This window comes from Macrotis lagotis, chromosome 6, assembly GCF_037893015.1.
Source record: "Macrotis lagotis isolate mMagLag1 chromosome 6, bilby.v1.9.chrom.fasta, whole genome shotgun sequence".
NCBI classification, from domain to species: domain Eukaryota; kingdom Metazoa; phylum Chordata; class Mammalia; order Peramelemorphia; family Peramelidae; genus Macrotis; species Macrotis lagotis.
This window is the reverse complement of record NC_133663.1, coordinates 85,210,353-85,228,697: the sequence shown is the minus strand read 5'-3', so window position 1 is coordinate 85,228,697 and position 18,345 is coordinate 85,210,353. Positions and strand designations below refer to the sequence as shown.

Genomic DNA, 18,345 nt, shown 5'->3' with positions numbered 1-18,345 from the left:
TTTAAAGATATCTAAGGGGAAAATTCCAAAATAATTGAAAATATAACAGATGGTACTTTTACTCTCTCATTCTAAAAGACATCTTAGAAGATGTTGTATGCCAACCAACACTCTTTAGACTTAACTCTAAAAAATCTTAATGAGAGTTGTTTATGGATGCATTTATTCAAAGGGTACTTTTCCAAAATATAGATGACTCAAAGGTGTAGAAAATTTGGATTTTCAACTTAAATGCCATCTCTTGCAGATCAATTTTTTTTGTTCATATTCATGCTAGTGTCTAAACTACTAAGTCTACTTTCCATATACTCATTTTTGGTACGTATTCCCATTTATTCATGTATATTTGTATTCCTTTATACATTCCTCATTAGAATGGAAGCCCTTTGTGGAGAAGGATTATTTATTTGTTGTTTTCTCAGCCTTTAGAAGACTTTGCAAAACATAGCAAACACTAAATAAATGCTTTGTTTGAATGGCAGTTCTATTACTTGTTGTTTATGGGTTTAAAAAAGAAACTGCAACCTTAAAGGTATTCTTTATACACATGCCTTCTCTTTATACTATATCCTTTGAATACTTTGGAATATTTAGAAGATCTGTGATCTCATCAGTGTGGGTACTTCCACTAATGAGGCAGATTGCAATTTATCCATACCTACTTATGCTTTCTCTTGTTCATATGTTCACATCATTTTCTCATTGGAAGAACAGTTACTATGAAGTGGGAGACTGCCTCTACCTTTCCTGGCTTCCCAGGAATGTCAGTAGTCATAGGTTGTCCATTGTTTAATTATCACTCCTGTCAAGTGATAGATCTCTTTTAAAGGGACCTATGAGGCCATTGATCTAATTCAACATGCCCATTTTACAGATGAAGAAATGAGATCCAGAGAGGTCAGATAATTTTCCCTAGGCAATTTCTGAGTTGGATTTTGAACACCTATCTTTTTTTAATTACAGAGCATCTACTTTCTCCACTGTACCATGTCATGTCTAACGCCCTTCTTTTTTTGCCAATCTCTCATCATTTTGGATGACACTTTTATTTTTTTCTCTACAATTCACCATTTGTAATGAATTATGAATTATGAATTACTCAAACCCAACATTTGTCTCTTCATTGTACTCTTTCCAATAAATATTTTCTGTATTTAAATTAATTAGACTATGACTCATACTTGAACAGACAGGACATTAACTTAGAACATGCATAAAACATGTATTTGTAGTTGGACAGTCAGTACAGAGAGCCTAGATGTCAACAAAAGGAAAAGACCATCCCAATTATATTCTGGAAATTTTACAAAGTTTTAGTGATCCTATGGGGTTTGTTGCTCTAAAAGTTTTAAGAAAAATATTCTTCTAGTTTTACTCTTGACTGTGAATCACAAAATTTATTCATCTCAGAATAATCCTAACCAAAAGTTATTAGAAAGGTTCTTGTTGTATTTAACCAGGCATTGGTGTATTATTATGAGCCTTACTAACACTTGAGAGAAAAAAAAGGCATTATTAAGAACATATGTGATTAATAAAGAAAATGGATTAATTACATAACTAAAATGCATGATAACCAATAGGAAGCATGATTACTTTACAAAATATTAAATGAAATCAGAGAAGAATCTTTAATGATTTAGATGGATCCTTTACAAGAGGTTTATAGAAAGACATGTATGATAATCACTGGGGAGAATAAGGCATGATGTAATGTAAAATAGGGGAAGGGGTGTCCCCTTGCTAATCAGAGCATGGGGTTATGAACCTACCAGCAAGAGAACAGGCAAGATAGATTGATGACAGGAATCACTTATGAATAGAATCTCCAGATCTATAAAATCTTATATACTTTATAGTATTCATGATGACATATTTAATATTCAGAAGAAAATCAAACTCTGTTATCTTAGTCTTGTTTCTTCAAAATATCTACTCATATTAATGATTAGGTTATTTATGTTAAATTAGGTTATGCAGAATGGTTTTTGCCCAGTTAAAATAATCCAAATGATGAAACATGTTTGATAATCACTTACTTTTAATAAGGTAGTAATAGCTATCAGAGTAACTTATAAATAAGTATCCTTATTTTTACTGTCATATCATAATCTTATGTATTTGTCAAAGCCCTACTCATATGACTTTTCAAGGAATGGATTGTTCATTACTTACAGAGCCTTAATATAATATACTAGAATTTTTAACCTTTGAAATAATGAATTATTAGTATTTGGGCATGAAAAAATAGGATCATTTTTGACCTTAAGACAATATGTCAAATATAATTTCCTCTTTGCTTTTTTTTTCTTCTGAACACCTGAATTAAACTTGAGTACTCAATGAGTTACATGAAGTTTTAATCTATAGTTTTTTCTGGGGTAGATGTATTCATGAAATGTTATTTTCTCTGCAAAGCCAGCATTAAAGCACCAGACAGTCAGGATTGATCCCCCCCCAGCCAAGAATTTGGATTAACATCATCTGATATAAAATCTTATTGCATTGTCCCAAAATGCCACTACAATTTTGTTAATTATAATTTTAGATTCTTATGTGTATTCCAAGGTCTTTAAAAACACCTGACCTTCTTGACTTTTGACTCTATTCTTTGTATAAAGATTAAATCCCCTTGTTGCTTTATTTTTAAAATAGAAAAATACTTGCAATATCACCTCCCAGTTGATATAGCTTGTTCATAATTTTTTGAAGCATGCAAGGGAAACATCTGCCTGGCTATGATGCATCTTACTAATTGGTTGTACAACCTCAATTCCAACATTGCAATGCTGATTTTATATCACTGTTGAAAGGTGAATAACAAATGAGTGGTATGTTGAGGATACTCAGCAAATAAATTACTCTCCACAGGCATCTGCCATGTAAGTGGCATAACTGGCAAGAAAGCAATGGATTGGGTTGGCAGGTCTGAGATGTTGTTCATCTCACTTAAAGCATTTTGCTGACATTAGCCATACATTGCATCCTCTTCACTTTTTTTTTTCCTGGAAAACTTTTTTATTGTGGGTGAAGAAGCAGGGCAGCTGGACAGTTTAGATGATTCCAATCTTGTTGGCAACATCTAAAGCAACATAGTCTGGAGCAAGCTGAACATAGGCCATCTTCTCTCCATCAGGTTGGATCAGTGTGTTGACCTTAGCCACATCAATGTCATACAGCTTTTTTTACGACCTGATTGATTTGGTGCTTGTTGGCGTTGACGTCCATAATGAAGACCAGAGTGGTGTTATCCTCAATCTTTTTCATAGCAGATTCAGTGGTCAGGGGGAAATTAATGATGGCATAGTGATCAAGCTTGTTTCTCTGAGGAGCACTTTTCCGAGTGTATTTTGGCTGCCTTCAAAGCCTTAGTGTCTTGGGTCTCTGGAAGGTGGGTGAGGTTCAGATCTTCTTTTTGTGGCTGTGGATGCCCTTCAACACCGCCTTCTTTGCCTTCAAGGCCTTGGCCTTGGCTTCTGTCTTGGGGGGGAGGTCGATGGCTTCCTTCTTGGCCTTTGGTGTCATCTTGGGGGATAAAAGCCATCTTCTTCACTTTTGATGATATGTTGGAACAATTAAATGGCAGTTGCCTAAATAGGTTTCTTTCATCTATGCACTTAGCACAGTCAATGCAAATTAACCATAACATAAAAATAATATGAAATATTATATATATTTACATATATATATATTCAATACATGTTCATTGTTTCAATATTTCAAGTTATGTGACTTGATATGTGTGTTTTCTCCATTGATGACAAATGAAGCTTCACCAAACTTTAGTTAATTATGGCCAAAGAAATTCATTCTTTTATGCCCAATCATGTGATGAAGAGTTAGCTTGGATTGGTTAGTGCTTGGATCATAGATACACAATGTATATCTATGGACTTCTTTGTATATAGTTATTTAAGACTTCTTTCAAGCCTTTGTAGCTAGGTACACTCATTCAATCAAGAAAGTAGAGAGGAAGAGTGGGAGCCAGAGGACCAGAGTTCAAATATCAGCAGTTTCTCCTACTTGAATGACTTGAGCAAGTGAATCTTCTCCTCTGGGCTGCCATAGTATCAGTTGTAGAATGAAGGGCTTGAACTAGATTCATGGGCTCCAAGTATTTTAGTCTGTATTTAAACTTTTATACAGGCATCCTTAATAGTTTTGTAATAATTTTAAATGATATACATGCATTATGACTAATATATACACATCTACAAACTTATATATGCATAATAAAGATGTACAAAATGGCAATTTCAAAAGGATGACATTAAAATGTGAAATGATTTTAAGTTTAATTCACAGTTAATTTTTGATACATTTTTTAAAATAACAAAACAAAAACATTTTAAAGTTTACAAAGATTTTTGTGTTCACTTACTAATCTGATCCTCAAAACAGTCTTGTGAAATAGATACTGTTATTATCTTCATTTTACAGATGAGGAAACTGGAGCAATGAAGGATTAAATAACTTGCCCAGAGTCCCACAGAGGGTACACATATGAGTCGGAATTTGAACTCTGCATTCAGGTCACTCTGAATAGAATACCACTATAACACTAATCATCCTTGTAAAGATAGCTTACATTCATAAATTCAGATTGAAGAAGTGCATCATTGATTGTGTTTACTAAACTGCAATACACATTTTTTCAGTCCCATTCACCAGTTGTATCAAAGTCTTTATTAAAATCCAGGCACTAATCTCCCTCTTCACTGATGTTTAATCAGTTGATCTAGCAAACTAATCAGAAATTGCTGATTTTTAAACAGATTGGGAAATTCTGTTTATGTATTTTTAAGTATATCTTATAGATGAAACACCTTTTGGCCAAAAAAAAAACCCCTAGATTTAAGCATCTTGTTAATCATGATGGTTTCAGATTTTCATTAGCTAACATGATATCTCAATTACACTATAACTCGAGGTGAAGTTCAAACATGTAGTGGATTTTAATCTATATTTTAAATAATCTACTTGAGAATTTTAATTTTTGTCAGTATTTTGTTAGGTCTGAGTTGATCGACCTTGTTTTTGATCTCATCAGGTACCTGACTGTGTATATCCACCCACTGAGTAGATATTTGAGAGCTATTTTTTTTTGCTGGGTACTTATACTTTCACTGTTAGCCTTTTAATCAATTAGTTACATTTCCAGAAATATTTTTAAGCCACATGTTCATTTATGAGGGTTAGTTAAATTATGACTCAATAATAGAAGTAACTGTAAAGGAACTACCAGTGGAAAAAGATCTTCTGATTCTGATGTATTCTGTCAAAGGAGAATTCTGTCAAGCTTTCAAAGAACAGATAGTGCAAATTCCACTCTATTCTCAAAATTTGAAAAAAGCACCCTACTGGACTCCTTTTATGAAACAAATATAGTCCTAATGCAAAGGATTAAGCAAAGAAAAAGAAATATAAATCACTATGATTAATGAATATTGATTAAAAATTTTAAATAAAATCCATCAGATTACAGGGATTATACAAAATAAATTGATTTATACTGGTGATGCAAGGATGGCTCAACATTAGGAAAATAATCAACACAGTTTTATTTTTTTTTTTAGGTTTTTGCAAGGCAAATGGGGTTAAGTGGCTTGCCTAAGGCCACACAGCTAGGATTAATTATTACGTTTCTGAGACTGGATTTGAACCCAGGTACTCCTGACTCCATGGCCGGTGCTTTATCCACTGCACCACCTAGCCGCCCCACAGTTATATTTTTAAAAAACATGATTTATCTCCATATTTGCAGGAAAGTCTGATAAATTACAGACACTTTTTATGCTAAAAACCTTATAAAGTATGGGCATAAAAGGACTTTTGTAATATCATAAAATGCTTTATCACATTATATGTAGTAAAGCCCTTCCCAGTAAATACAACAAAAGGATTTTCACCTCTTGATTATTATTTGATATAGTGCTGGAAATATTAGCAATTGAAATAAGGCAATGTCTATAGCTAGGTAAATGAAAATAACAACTGCAAAAAAACCCAGAAATGAATGGTCCAAAATAAAAAAAAAATAAATTCATTGCTTCAAAGAAGAAAAATGAGAAGGTATCCTTAATTCAACCTCTTGCCAAGGTTAGAATTGCATGAGTATAATATATTGCATGCATTTTCAGATTTTTTGACATATTAATCACTTGGACTTATTTTCTCTTTTTCTTTTCTTTATTAAAAATATTGTTATGTGGGATGTTTCTCACATGGTGAGATGCTGGGGTGGTAGAAATAGCATTATTCTAGTTACTATGAAAAAGCAAAGAAGAGTATAAGATACATTTTTCCTTTAAAAAAAGCTTTCAGTATAATTAATATAAAAATTATGCATGCTCTAATGAATAGTTAAATACTAATTATTTATAATTATTTTCCACATGAGTAATATGGACAATAAACCCTATCAGGATGTAGAAGGAGATGTCAATCCAGGTTGCAGTCCTCTGGGATGAAGAATTGATGAATCCCTCTGCAGTAGGTAGTTTTTAAGATGAATCTTGAAGACAGTCAGGAACAGGGCTGAGCATTCTGAGTTATTACTAAGATGCTAACAATTCACACTTAATTATGTTTGAAAAGGACCATTTGTTTGTTGTTTTTTAGTTTAAATTATAAAGTAGCCTTGGAGGAAGGCTTTGAGGAAGTGGCAATTGCTTTAGGTCATTAAAAATTATGTAAGATTTAGATGGATTACTAGAAATATGTGACCTTCTCAATGAGAAACATAAACTGGGCAAGGATACGAATTTGGAAATGAATGTGGTCTGTCAGGGACTAGTCTAACTGAAGGGAAAAGCTCCTGGATATTGGGTAAGAAAACTGGATTTGGACTCAGAGGCTCCAGATTTGAATCCTGCCAGTGTTATATCCTACCTGCATGGCCTTGGGCAAGTCATTTTTCACTTTTGGGAACCTGAGTCTTCTAATTTAATACCTTCAAGTAGTATGTGAGGAAAGTTGAGGGGGGATCAGGGAGAGGGGTGTACAAGATATATGAGAAAAGAAGTAGAGTAGGTGATTTTAACAAAGCATAGTGACTTATTGGACATTTTATAGAGAAAGTAAACATGACTGATATTTGGGATCTAAGTGATTGAAAGATATTGACAAAGAGATTAGGAGCTAGTTTAGGCAAGGTGGTGAGTATAGCTTTAAGTGTGTTTAATGTGAATTATTTGCAATAAATGTTCAGTAGATAGTTGGAAATGTGAGGCTGAAGCATGAGCAAGGTGAGGGCTATAAATAAAGATTTAGTAATTATTACATAGAAGGCATCATTGAAGCTCCAAAGTGGATTATTTTTTGAGGGAAATATTATAAAAATGACTGTAATGAACAAACCAGCAATGAACACTTGAAAGTTGGTTACAGCATAGAAGAAGCACCAAGTACTGACAGGGGAGAACTAAGATTTTATGATGCCTTAGAGCTGAAAGGGTGAGGAAGTTTAGAGAAAAATAGTCATTAACTTTTTGAATGTCATAGGAAGGTTAAGAAAAGGAGAACTGAGAAATTCTCATTAAAGTGATGAAAACCCTCACATCACTATCTCTGAGGACATAGAGTTCCTGGAGCAGCTTGGAGAGCTTGTGATCTCTCCACAGGAGGGTAAACTGAGATACAGAAAGTCATTGTGTAAAGACTAAACTGGAAGGACTTATATTGTGATTGAGTAAACTTGTGATCATTAGTATCACAGTGTAGCTTGGAAAGCAAGGATATACAGCAAGAATTCTTCCAAAAGCTAAGGTAGTGAGAAGAATCATGGATCATACCCATGATGGAAAGAATTAGCCTATGGGAACAAAGGGGGCTAGAGTACTGAATGACAGAGTAGTGATGACATCTTGTATTTGCCACTTGGGCATCTTGGGTAGTTGGAACCTTTCATGTCCACTTTCTGAACAAGCCAGGCAAGAAAGAAAGCCTTATTGTACATTTCAAATCACAAAACCATTTAAGATAAAAACAGAAACCCAAATTGGAGTTTTGGGGTTGGTGAATTAAATGATTTTTTCTTTCTGTTAAAATGAGAAGACAAATAAACAATAAAATAAAAAGTGAATTACAGGAGAGTGGATGGATCAAATATAAACCAGACCATTTGCTAAGAGTGAGAGAGGACATGATTAGGATCGATGGCTAAAAGAGAGAGGAGAATTTTAGATGGGAAAGCTATTTTTGTAAATGCTTCAGAGTTTGTGACTCTATGGTTCTTCTAGCAGGTCCTGCTTGGCATTTTTTTTCCTTGAACACCTGCCTATTTGTTATAGGTTCTACAAACTAGGACAGTCCTAGCCAAAGAAGAACAGCTGATCATCTGAGCTTATGAGGTTACAGAAAAATCAGAATAATTTGAATAAAAAAGAAGCATTTATCATTAGAAGCAACAAAACTTGATAAAATCAGTCAAGCTAGTATTTTATATTATATAACATTAAAGTCTAATTGGAATTTTTATATGCCCACTTAGTAAAAAATAATGCAAATAAAAATGTTCAAATTGTGTAATTAAAAAAGGAAGTTTTTATGCTTTACATTTTTATTTGAAATAAAACTATAGATGCTTTCATAACAAAAAATTTTAATGGGATTTTTAAGAATTTTAAATATCATATGACTTGTTCTTCCTAAAAAATTCCTTTAGAAAAATAGATTCCTTCCAAAGAATTAAGCAGAATCACTCAATAGTATGATTGATAATAATTGTGGGATTATAGATTTAGAGCTAGATGGAACCTCTAGGTAACTGCATGCTATTTGATTTCTATTTTTCAACAGAGTGAATGGGTGCTTTATCTTTAATAGATACTAATATTGTTTTTTTATTTGATCTAAAAATTTTATTACCTCTTTGTGTTTTTATTTGCATAGCATAGTTGTTGTTTTACTGTTATTAAGATTCTGTTTTCTTTATGTCACTTTATAGCAATCTTCCTGTATTTTTCAAAATTCTCCATATTTATAGTCTTTATCCCTTAGATTAGCATGATTATAAAATAACTTTTTAAAATTTCTAAAATGTTCCTGGAATTGTATAAATTTCCTACTGGGGAGACTGAGGCTGGCAAATCCCTTGAACTCCAGAGCTTTAAGCTATAATGGGTTAAGTCTATCTATTGATTGCATTGCTTGGTCTTAATATGATGAACATAGACAGAACCCCTTCTCTCCCACACTGGAATCAGAGGCCTGGGGTGGGTGGGTGGGTATGCAAATGTGTGGGGGGGCACCAGTATACCTAAGGAAGGGTGAAGTGGTCCAGGTCAGAAATGGAGCAGGTCAAAGCTCTCTTGCTAATTGGTGGTGAGATTGTACCCATGAGGGGCCATTGATTTTCTAGCCCAGATGATATAGGGAGAACTACTCTTAAAAATAAATGAAGGGATTACCATGTGTTTTGTTTAATTTTGTCATTATTCCTAGACAAATTGAAGCTGCTATTTGAGCCCTCTTCTGTTTTGGTAAAGCATACCATGGTGTGAAAAAATATCCAAGTTTATCATTTCCTTTGATAAAAAAGTCCTTTTTTAGCTAGGTGTCCCTATTCCTTCTATTACCTTTATTTCCTAGCCCAAAACAATCAGTCCCCCATGGTTTACACTAATGGCATAGTATCCATCTGTTTTCTTTGTGTTGACACCAGAGAGACATTTGCAGATAGTGTTCATTAGTGGAAATGATGTCCTTAAAACTGTATACATATACTAAAAATGAACTCCTGTTCATTTGAGGTTTATGGGAATTTCCTTTTGATTGATTGTGTTACAAATATCTTAAAAGGAATTTTATATTTTGAGGATAAAAGCACTGATCTTTTCATATTTTGACTTCACAGTCTGATCTTTGAAGCCATTGGAAATATCTTTATCTTATGTTTCTGAAATAAAAACAAAACTGAATGCACTAACATACCATGTTGTACAGAGATGCATGTTTCAAAAAATTCTAGCTAAAACTTTAATTTCTTTCTATACTTCTCTTCATTTTTAAAACATGAAATGCAAAACAAAAAACAAACTTTATGAAGACCTGCTGTTTAAGAAAAGTAAATTATCAGTAAACCAATAGATGCTCTTCCTTAGCACTAGTCTTTTAAACAGTCATTTCTATTCTTTACTCAGTATTTTATGTTATTCTGTGAACTACATACTTATGTGTGTGGGAGTTAGCATGATTTTTCCCCCTTTTATGAGTCACTGTTTCTCCATTTAATTCCCATGTCCAGAGCTAGATGGAGCTATTAGATCTTTTGTAAATGTTTACAAGGACAATGACTTCTCTTCAAATCTGTTTTGCCACCTAAAAAAAAGAATCACCATTCAAAAAAATTTTTTCCTTCCCCTGTTTTTTTTCTGTTACAAAATGTAGAAGAGGGAAACTCGATTTGTTCCTCTGTTACAATTATAATGATCAGTTGTTCAGTTTGCCATTGTTCAAGTAGAATTGGACAGTTCTGTAAAATGTAAGGTTCATCCTAACTAACCCCATAGGTCTCTACTGACCTTTATCTTTTGAAAATTTAATTTTTGTTGAAGTACCTGGTCCTTTGAGAAGTCTAGATATTCTGGAAGCTGAGAAAACAGTTAATGTGTGGTGTCTGCATCAAGACCTAGCTGGGAAAAACAAATCAGTAGAGCTACAAACAACTTCAAGAAACTTGTGGGTAGTTTCATCAAGAAGCAGAGAAATAACTTACTTGGGCATTTTCCCCATCCGTGGAACTTGATCATGAACAGTGCCTGTTAATGAATTTTATTAATATGTTTTTAACTTTTGGGAAAAAAGATATTACTTTTCCTTCCAATCTTTACTCGGTTGTACCTAGAACATTCATTCTTTGTTGGATCATTTCAGTCATGTCCAACTCTTCACGATCCCATTTGGAATTTTCTTTGCGAAGAAATAGGATTAGCTTGCCATTTTTTGTTTATTTTACAGACGAGGAAACTAAGGCAAACAGGGTCAAGTGACTTGCCCAGGATCACTCACTAGTAAGTGTCTGAGAACCCATTTAAATTCAATTCCTCTGATTCCAGGACTGGCTCTCTATTTACTGTGCCACTCAGTTGCATCTAGCACATAATAAGTACTTAATAAACATTTATTGACCAAGTCACTGCCAGTAACTAATGTACCAAGGCATATGAATATGCTGAACTGTTTCCTTAATGCTTAATATCTATTGCAATAAAAGACTTTAGGGGTCATGTTCATATTTTGAGAAACTAAATATAATAACTCTTGGGTGAAATTATCTATATAGATTATTTTTATCTTTTCACTATTCATATGCTTGTGTGTCTACATAGATTATTTCCATATACCTAAAGTGAAAAAATTATTATATACTTCCAATATATTATTTGAATATTATATAACCCTTTTTTCCCCTTCTGCTTTATTAAATTGTTTCCAAATCTTAACCAAGTCCCTTGGGTTTCATTTTTTTTTAACTTAAACATTCTTTTGTAATCTGTATCCTGCTTTTTCATCAGTAGCACATAAAAAAGTCTTCATTTTTCTTACTACAAAGATAATATATGATTAAAAGACAAAAATTAACCTTACATATTTTTGTGATGAGGATAAGTTGTAGGCATGAATTTAATAAATTGTTGGGAAATTATGGTCATTCTTATTACCATTACCCTTCAACTAGGCAAAAAAAAGTTGCATCAATATCTTACTTATTAGAAAGTTATTTTCTGGGGCAGCTAGGTGGCAGTGGATAAAGCACCAACCCTGGAGTCAGGAGTACTTGAGTTCAAATCCAGCCTTAGACACTTAATGATTACCTATCTGTGTAACTTTGGGCAAGCCACTTAACCCCATTGCTTGCAAAAACCTAAAAACAAAATTAGAATGTGGCAAGAAGAAAAGGTTGGTAAAGAATAGAGAAGGAATAGAGAAGGGGAAAGTATGAAATGCTGATATAAGAAATCAGAAAGCATAGAAATCTGAGGGTATTAAGTGTAAGGGTTAAACAATCCTACATAGTAAATTAATCCTTGTATTTATCTCAGTACAATAGTTGATATTCATAATTATGATCCTGAGACACTAAAACAAATTTAAGTTCAGAATACTGTCTTTAAGAAAAGTAAAAAAGTATTTTTAGGAAAATTTCTGTCCAAGTAACCATCTATTTCTTGGTTAAAGAAGTGAGCTTTTTTCTAGCTTAGAAAATTCCTATGTGGAAAATCTTACTCTAATAATTCTAGACAAATGAGACATCACCATAATGTCATTCCTCTTCTCCATTCTTTTTAAATGAATGCCCTGAACAATAAAAAGGTGCAGCATGCTTTCCAGTTCACTTGTGTTTATGATGCCTTTTGTTCATAGCACATAACTTTTTATACTTATATTTCTTTTTTGATAAAGTCTTGTTAAGTTATTTTGCAGGTCTTACAGATGGTTAAATTGCTCAGAAGGATAATATTGCCAACTTTCAATTTTCTTGATGAGCCCTCAGCTTTCATTTTTCCAATTTAGTTTCAGAGTTGTTTGTTGCAATCTTTAAGAGATGTCTACCAGCTGTTGGCTGACAAAGCTTGGGTAGGCAAACTTATGTGGGGCAGATTATTAAAAATTGTCATCTGATTTTTTTTAAAACATGTGACTTTTTTTTGTTCATGACCAAATGTATTTTTATTCTAAAACCAACCATATTGTCTACTTGTGGAAATGAAATATCATGTCTAATTGGATACAATCATTAAACATTTCACTGAATTAATATTTAAAACCAAGAATATGAACTGGTTTACTTAAAACTCAAATGCTATATATCAAAGGTTCCTATATCAAAGGTAGCTAAATCTTGAAGTGGATAGAGCATTAGACTTGGAGTTAGGTAAGGTCTGAGTTCAAATACAGCTTTAGAGATCTACTATCTGTATAACTATCAGGAATTCACTAAACCTCTATTACCTCAATTTTCTCAGCTGTGAAAAGGGAATAATATAGGACCAACCTCTCAAGATTGGGGGCAGCGAGATGGATAGAGTTCTGGGCCTAGTGTAGGAAGGCATTTTCCTGAATCCAAATCTGGTCTCAGACACTTACTAGCAGGATGACCCTAAGCAAATAAATCTCTTAAGCCTTTGGCCTCTATATCCTTATCTGTAAAATGAACTGGAGAAGTAAATGGCAAACCACTCCAGTATCTTTGTCAAGAAAACCTCAAATGAGATCATGAAAAATTGGTCATGACTAAAGCAACTAAAGAACAATAACAAAACTCCAGCTTGTAGGTGAGAATAAAAGGAGATAATATTTGTAAAGGGTTTCACAATCCATAAAACTAGCTGTTATTAGTAGCAATTGTATAAATGTATCCCTTATGGGACTTTATGTCTCCAAAACTTTGATTTTGGAGGATATTATTATCTTTAAAGAAGGATGCCAAGTTAGAATCCATGAAAATTTCACAACTATTTGTCAGTCAAAAGTGGTTTCAGATTCATTGCAGTATTTTTCTTGAAGATTTATATAAGTGAATACAAAGTGAAATAAAACAGAACCAGGAAAATAAATACAATTACTCAAAAAATGTAAGTAAAAACAACAGTAACAACAAAAAAAATTATTTTAGACTGAAAGTTCTGAAATTGTAAGGACCAAGATTAACCCCCCAAAAAAGAAATAAAAGGATGCTTACACCTACTTCTTAGTAGAACTTTAGAGGACTCTGAGACATTTTTTCACATATTATTTAATTTTGCTGAACTTTTTGTATTTCTTTGTTTTTCTTCTTCTTCTTAAGGAATAATAATGTGTGAGTAGGTGGGAGCAAGGCATACCCCAGGAAATGTAAGAGATGTAATAATAAAAGATAAAAGATAATAAAAGATTATTTTAAAATATTTCCCCAAACCTCTGAAATGTAATATAAAACTTGTGTACTATCCAGAGCCCTTATATTTTATGTCCTCATTTCACTACCAGTTCCAAAATCTTAGACTGTTTCCCAGGGTCTAAATATTCATTTGGTAGTGCTTAATGTTCACAATTCTTCTAGTGATAAGGCAGGAAATTACTAATTTTTTGGAAAAACTATATATATGACTTTTCAAATCACAAGGGTCTTTTTAGAAAATTGCATCTTTCAATATACTAAATATTTCCTTAGAATCCTAAAAGAGATTATTTTTAAAAGAACCTGACCTATACTCTGGAATAGTTTATTTACTCTATGGAATACTAAATTGAATTGAACTATGGTCCGGATACTCTCAAAACACTTTTCTATATAGTATTTATGCTTTTTTTTATTAAAAAGACACTCAGAAAAAATTATTATTACAGTTCAAAAATTAAATGTTCCTGATATATAAATGTATTTTGCTTCTTTCATATGTAATATAGAACTTGGAGCAGCTAGGTGACGCAGTGGAGAGAATGTTGGCTCTGAAGTCAGGAAGACTCATCTTTCTGAATTCAAAAATGACCTTACACACTTAAAACTCTGTGAGCTGGTCAAGTCACTTAACCATGTTTGATTGAGTTTTCTTATTTGTTAAATGAATGGAGAGGAAAAAAAATAGCAAACCACTTCAGTTTCTCTGCCAACAAAGCTTCAGATGGGTTCACAAATAGTTGGAAATAAGTAAAAACAATTAAACAAAGGGAACTAGTGCTCCATTGGCTGGCCAGTCCTCCTTTTTGTTCTCTGATACCTCTCAAAGATCAGGACAAAGGAAATGCTAGAGGACATCCCAGCACCATCCATTGAAGACTCATTTTTGACCTGAAAGGGGAGAGCTGGCCGCTGGTGCTACTGCTCTCCCTCTTGAAGGCCTTTTAATATTTCTTATCTTGATCATCTCCAAGAAAAAATGAGATGATTTTCTTCCATTCCATTTTTTTATGTGAACTCAGTTCTAGTCAGGCAACCAATTACAAGGTATTTTTTAAACATTTAGTAAGTATCCTGGAAATAGTCACAAAATACCTGCTTGCTCTCTGAAATTGGAGTAGGGTCCCTCAATTACTCATCATGGTGTACTTACAGAAGCAAACTCATCACTCTTCTATGGAAGCAGAGATTTTTGTGTAGACCAAGAAAATGTTCCCTTCCCCATCCACTATTCTCCATTACACATAGATCAAAATTTGACAGAACAAAAATTATTTGTTATACTTAGAAGACTTCTGAGAATTCCTCTGTATTTAAAGTCCTTTGATTCCATAAGGACATTTGGGGGTTCTCTGGGAAATTTTTGAGCAAATGGTATCATCGAAAGGAACAACGGCATATTCCTGTGGAACAAATACTAAATTTGATTCAAATTACTGTGATACTATTTATGACCTATGTGACTATGAAAAAAAGATACTTTTAAAAAATGTTCTATGTTGTTGAAAAGAAATGATATGTCTTAAGATTGAGAGCATCAGAAAATAAGATTACTTTCTTGCTCTGTTCCTCATCTTTATTCATTCATTCATTCATTTGCTTGTTTATTTATTTATTTTGAATTTTACAATTTTCCCCCTAATCTCACTTCCCTCCCCCCATTCCCACAGAAGGCAGTCTGTTAGTCTTTACATTGTTTCCATGGTATTCTGTTCCTAGTTTTAAAGAAAATATATGTCTTCTGGGGGGAAGAATTTGGTTTCTTTTGACTTTGTGGAAAACTAGTCATATGTAACAGTAACTGAGGGTAATTGAGATGAACCTTAAAAAAAAAAACTTGATCAAGTCTAAAGACTTGATAGTGTTCCTACTTGCTTAATAGAAGCTATCAACCAATAAAAAGTATTTACTAAGACAGTACTATGTAGCAGGCAAAAAGTAAAGCAAAAATATAGACTGCACCCTCAAGAAACTAATATTTTAATGGGGAAAACAATTTGCAAATAGCTATTTATATTAAGATATTTAGTATACATGAAAGGTTGTCTCAAAAGGAAGGCATTATTGAGGGAGGCAGATTCAGTCAATCTTTTTTTTCCCCTAGTAGCATGTCTGACTCTTTGTGACCCATTTGGGATTTTCTTGGCAAAGATGGTAGAATGAGTTACCATTCCCTTCTTCAGCATGTTCTACAATGAGGAATTGAGGCAAACAGTATTAAGTGACTTGACAGGGTCATACAGCTACTAAGTGTCTGAGACTGTATTTGAACTCAGGTCTTTCTGACTCCAGAATCAGTTATCTATCCATTGCATTACCTAGCTGCCTTAAGGGGAAGGGAGAGTTGGTGGTTAAGTATTATGTATAAAGACCTCCTGCCAAAGATGGGATATGAGATGAGTCTTGAAAGAAGTCTGAAAAGCTGAGAGTTGAAGAAAGGGAAAGGAAAAAAAAATCAGCTTTGGGAAATAGGTAATGAAAAGGCTCATGGTCAAGAAATAGTGTACGTGTCACATAAACAGAAAATAGTTCAGTGTAACTGGATAGGGAAGTAAAAGGTAAGAAGATTAAGAAAGCAGAAAGGGGCAGGTTGTGAAGGGCTTTAAATGCCAAAGAGAATGTTTTATATTTGACTCTGCAGATAATTGGCTGATGCAGTATATAGAATATTAGTCCTAGAATCAGGAAGAACCGAGTTCAAATGCAGCCACTGACACCTGCTAGGAAATCTTTTAATCTCTGTCTGCCTCAGTTTTCTCACCTATAAAATGAGTATGATAACGGCACCAAGGTTCTTGTGAGTTTTTAAATACTTTTAATATTTTAATACTTTAAAAATATTTAATGTTTAATATTTAATAAAATGTTGAAAATATTTTAGTTTATAAACATTTAAGTATCATATAAATTCTAGCTACTACTACTATTATTAATTTTTACTAAGATTTCTTTAACATCTGTTTAGAATGGACTAGAGAAGGGAGATAACAACAAGAAGCCAATGCATTAGTCTAGTTAAGAATTGATGAGTTCCTTGAGAGGGTGTTCATTGTGTCAGTAGAGAGAATGGAATGTATAAGACAGCTGTGAATGGAGAAGGAATCACTGGCAACAGAGTAGATATATGAGGTATGTCCAAGTGGATAGTGGAGGATGACTTGGAGGATGCAAGCAGGAGTGACTGGAAGCATGGTGGTATACTCCTCAGTGAGAAGGAAATTGGGAAGAGGAGAGAGCTTGGGAAGAAAGATGAGTTCTATTTTAGACATGACATGTGTAGGGAGGCTTTAATAAATAAGCTAGTGTTGCTAGATCATAAAGTACATAAAGGGTGGTAAAGTCTAATAAGATGGAAAAGATAGGTAGGGAACAGAATATTTTATATTTGATCCTAGAGATTATAGGAAAACACTGAAATTTACTGTGTGTGGGGGGGGTGACATAGACTTACTCTTGAAGAAAATTCCTGATAGGGCTATTTTTCTAATGCTTCTGGAAAATTGCTTAGGTTATTCCTGGGTGACAGATTGAATTGAGAAGCTCTTAGATTCCATCCACTGAAATCCTTTCTTTTTTATTCATGAGAAGATTCAGGACTAGCAAAATTAAGTGACTTGTCCAAGATTACATTGTGATACCATTCAAATAGTTAATGACTACTTGTCTTAAATTGAAACAGATCAACTATTCAAAAGAAAATAAAGAGGAAAAAAGGATTGTGATCATTGCTAATGATAAAGAGAAGTTACAATCTAGAGGAAAAAAAACTGATTTTGAAATGTATTTTTAGGGGCGGCTAGGTGGCGCAGTGGATAAAGCACCTGCCCTGGAGTCAGGAGTACCTGGGTTCAAATTTGACCTCAGACACTTAATAATTACCTAGCTGTGTGGCCTTGGGCAAGCCACTTAACCCCATTGCCTTGCCAAAAAAAAAAAACCTAAAGAAAATAAAAATAAAGAAATGTATTTTTGTAACTGGTAAATTTTAGTGCATAGGTACACATTGTCACATAAGTCCACCTTGTTACATAAGTACACATGGACATTTGTCCTGCTTTTATGATAGGATTATGAAGGCAAGGAGCTTTTTGAGGAAGAAAGATGCAAGGAGATTGGGGACAAAATGATACCTGTGTATAGAAAAGGATTGCATAAAAGGTCCAGTTTACCCTTTGAGTTTGAGTTGGATTATGAGTAGACCATTGAGGCTATAGCTAAACCTTAGAATCACATGTAACAATAAAGCATCTTGTATGCATCTTTGAGAGTCTCATCTTATGTTTCTTTGTGATCCACACACATCTTTGTAGATAGTGTGGTAAAGACTGCACATGACTTGAACATAAATATGATGCTAAGTATAGATGTTGGAATTGGAAGGGTAGAAGTAAGTACTATTTGAATGGCCCAAAATCCTAATAATAAGCCTTTGTTATTCATTACATATTTTCCTTCCTCTCAGA

General features: G+C 33.4%; 1 protein-coding gene and 1 pseudogene across 6 annotated transcripts in view; one reads left to right on the top strand and one right to left on the bottom strand.

Annotated features, from left to right (window-relative positions):
* PARD3B (par-3 family cell polarity regulator beta) overlaps positions 1-18,345 on the top strand; it is a 1,291,415-nt gene that overhangs the window by 405,525 nt on the left and 867,545 nt on the right. The gene's annotated exons all lie outside the window — the stretch shown is intronic.
* LOC141491036 (large ribosomal subunit protein uL23-like) lies at positions 3,054-3,525 on the bottom strand (annotated as a pseudogene).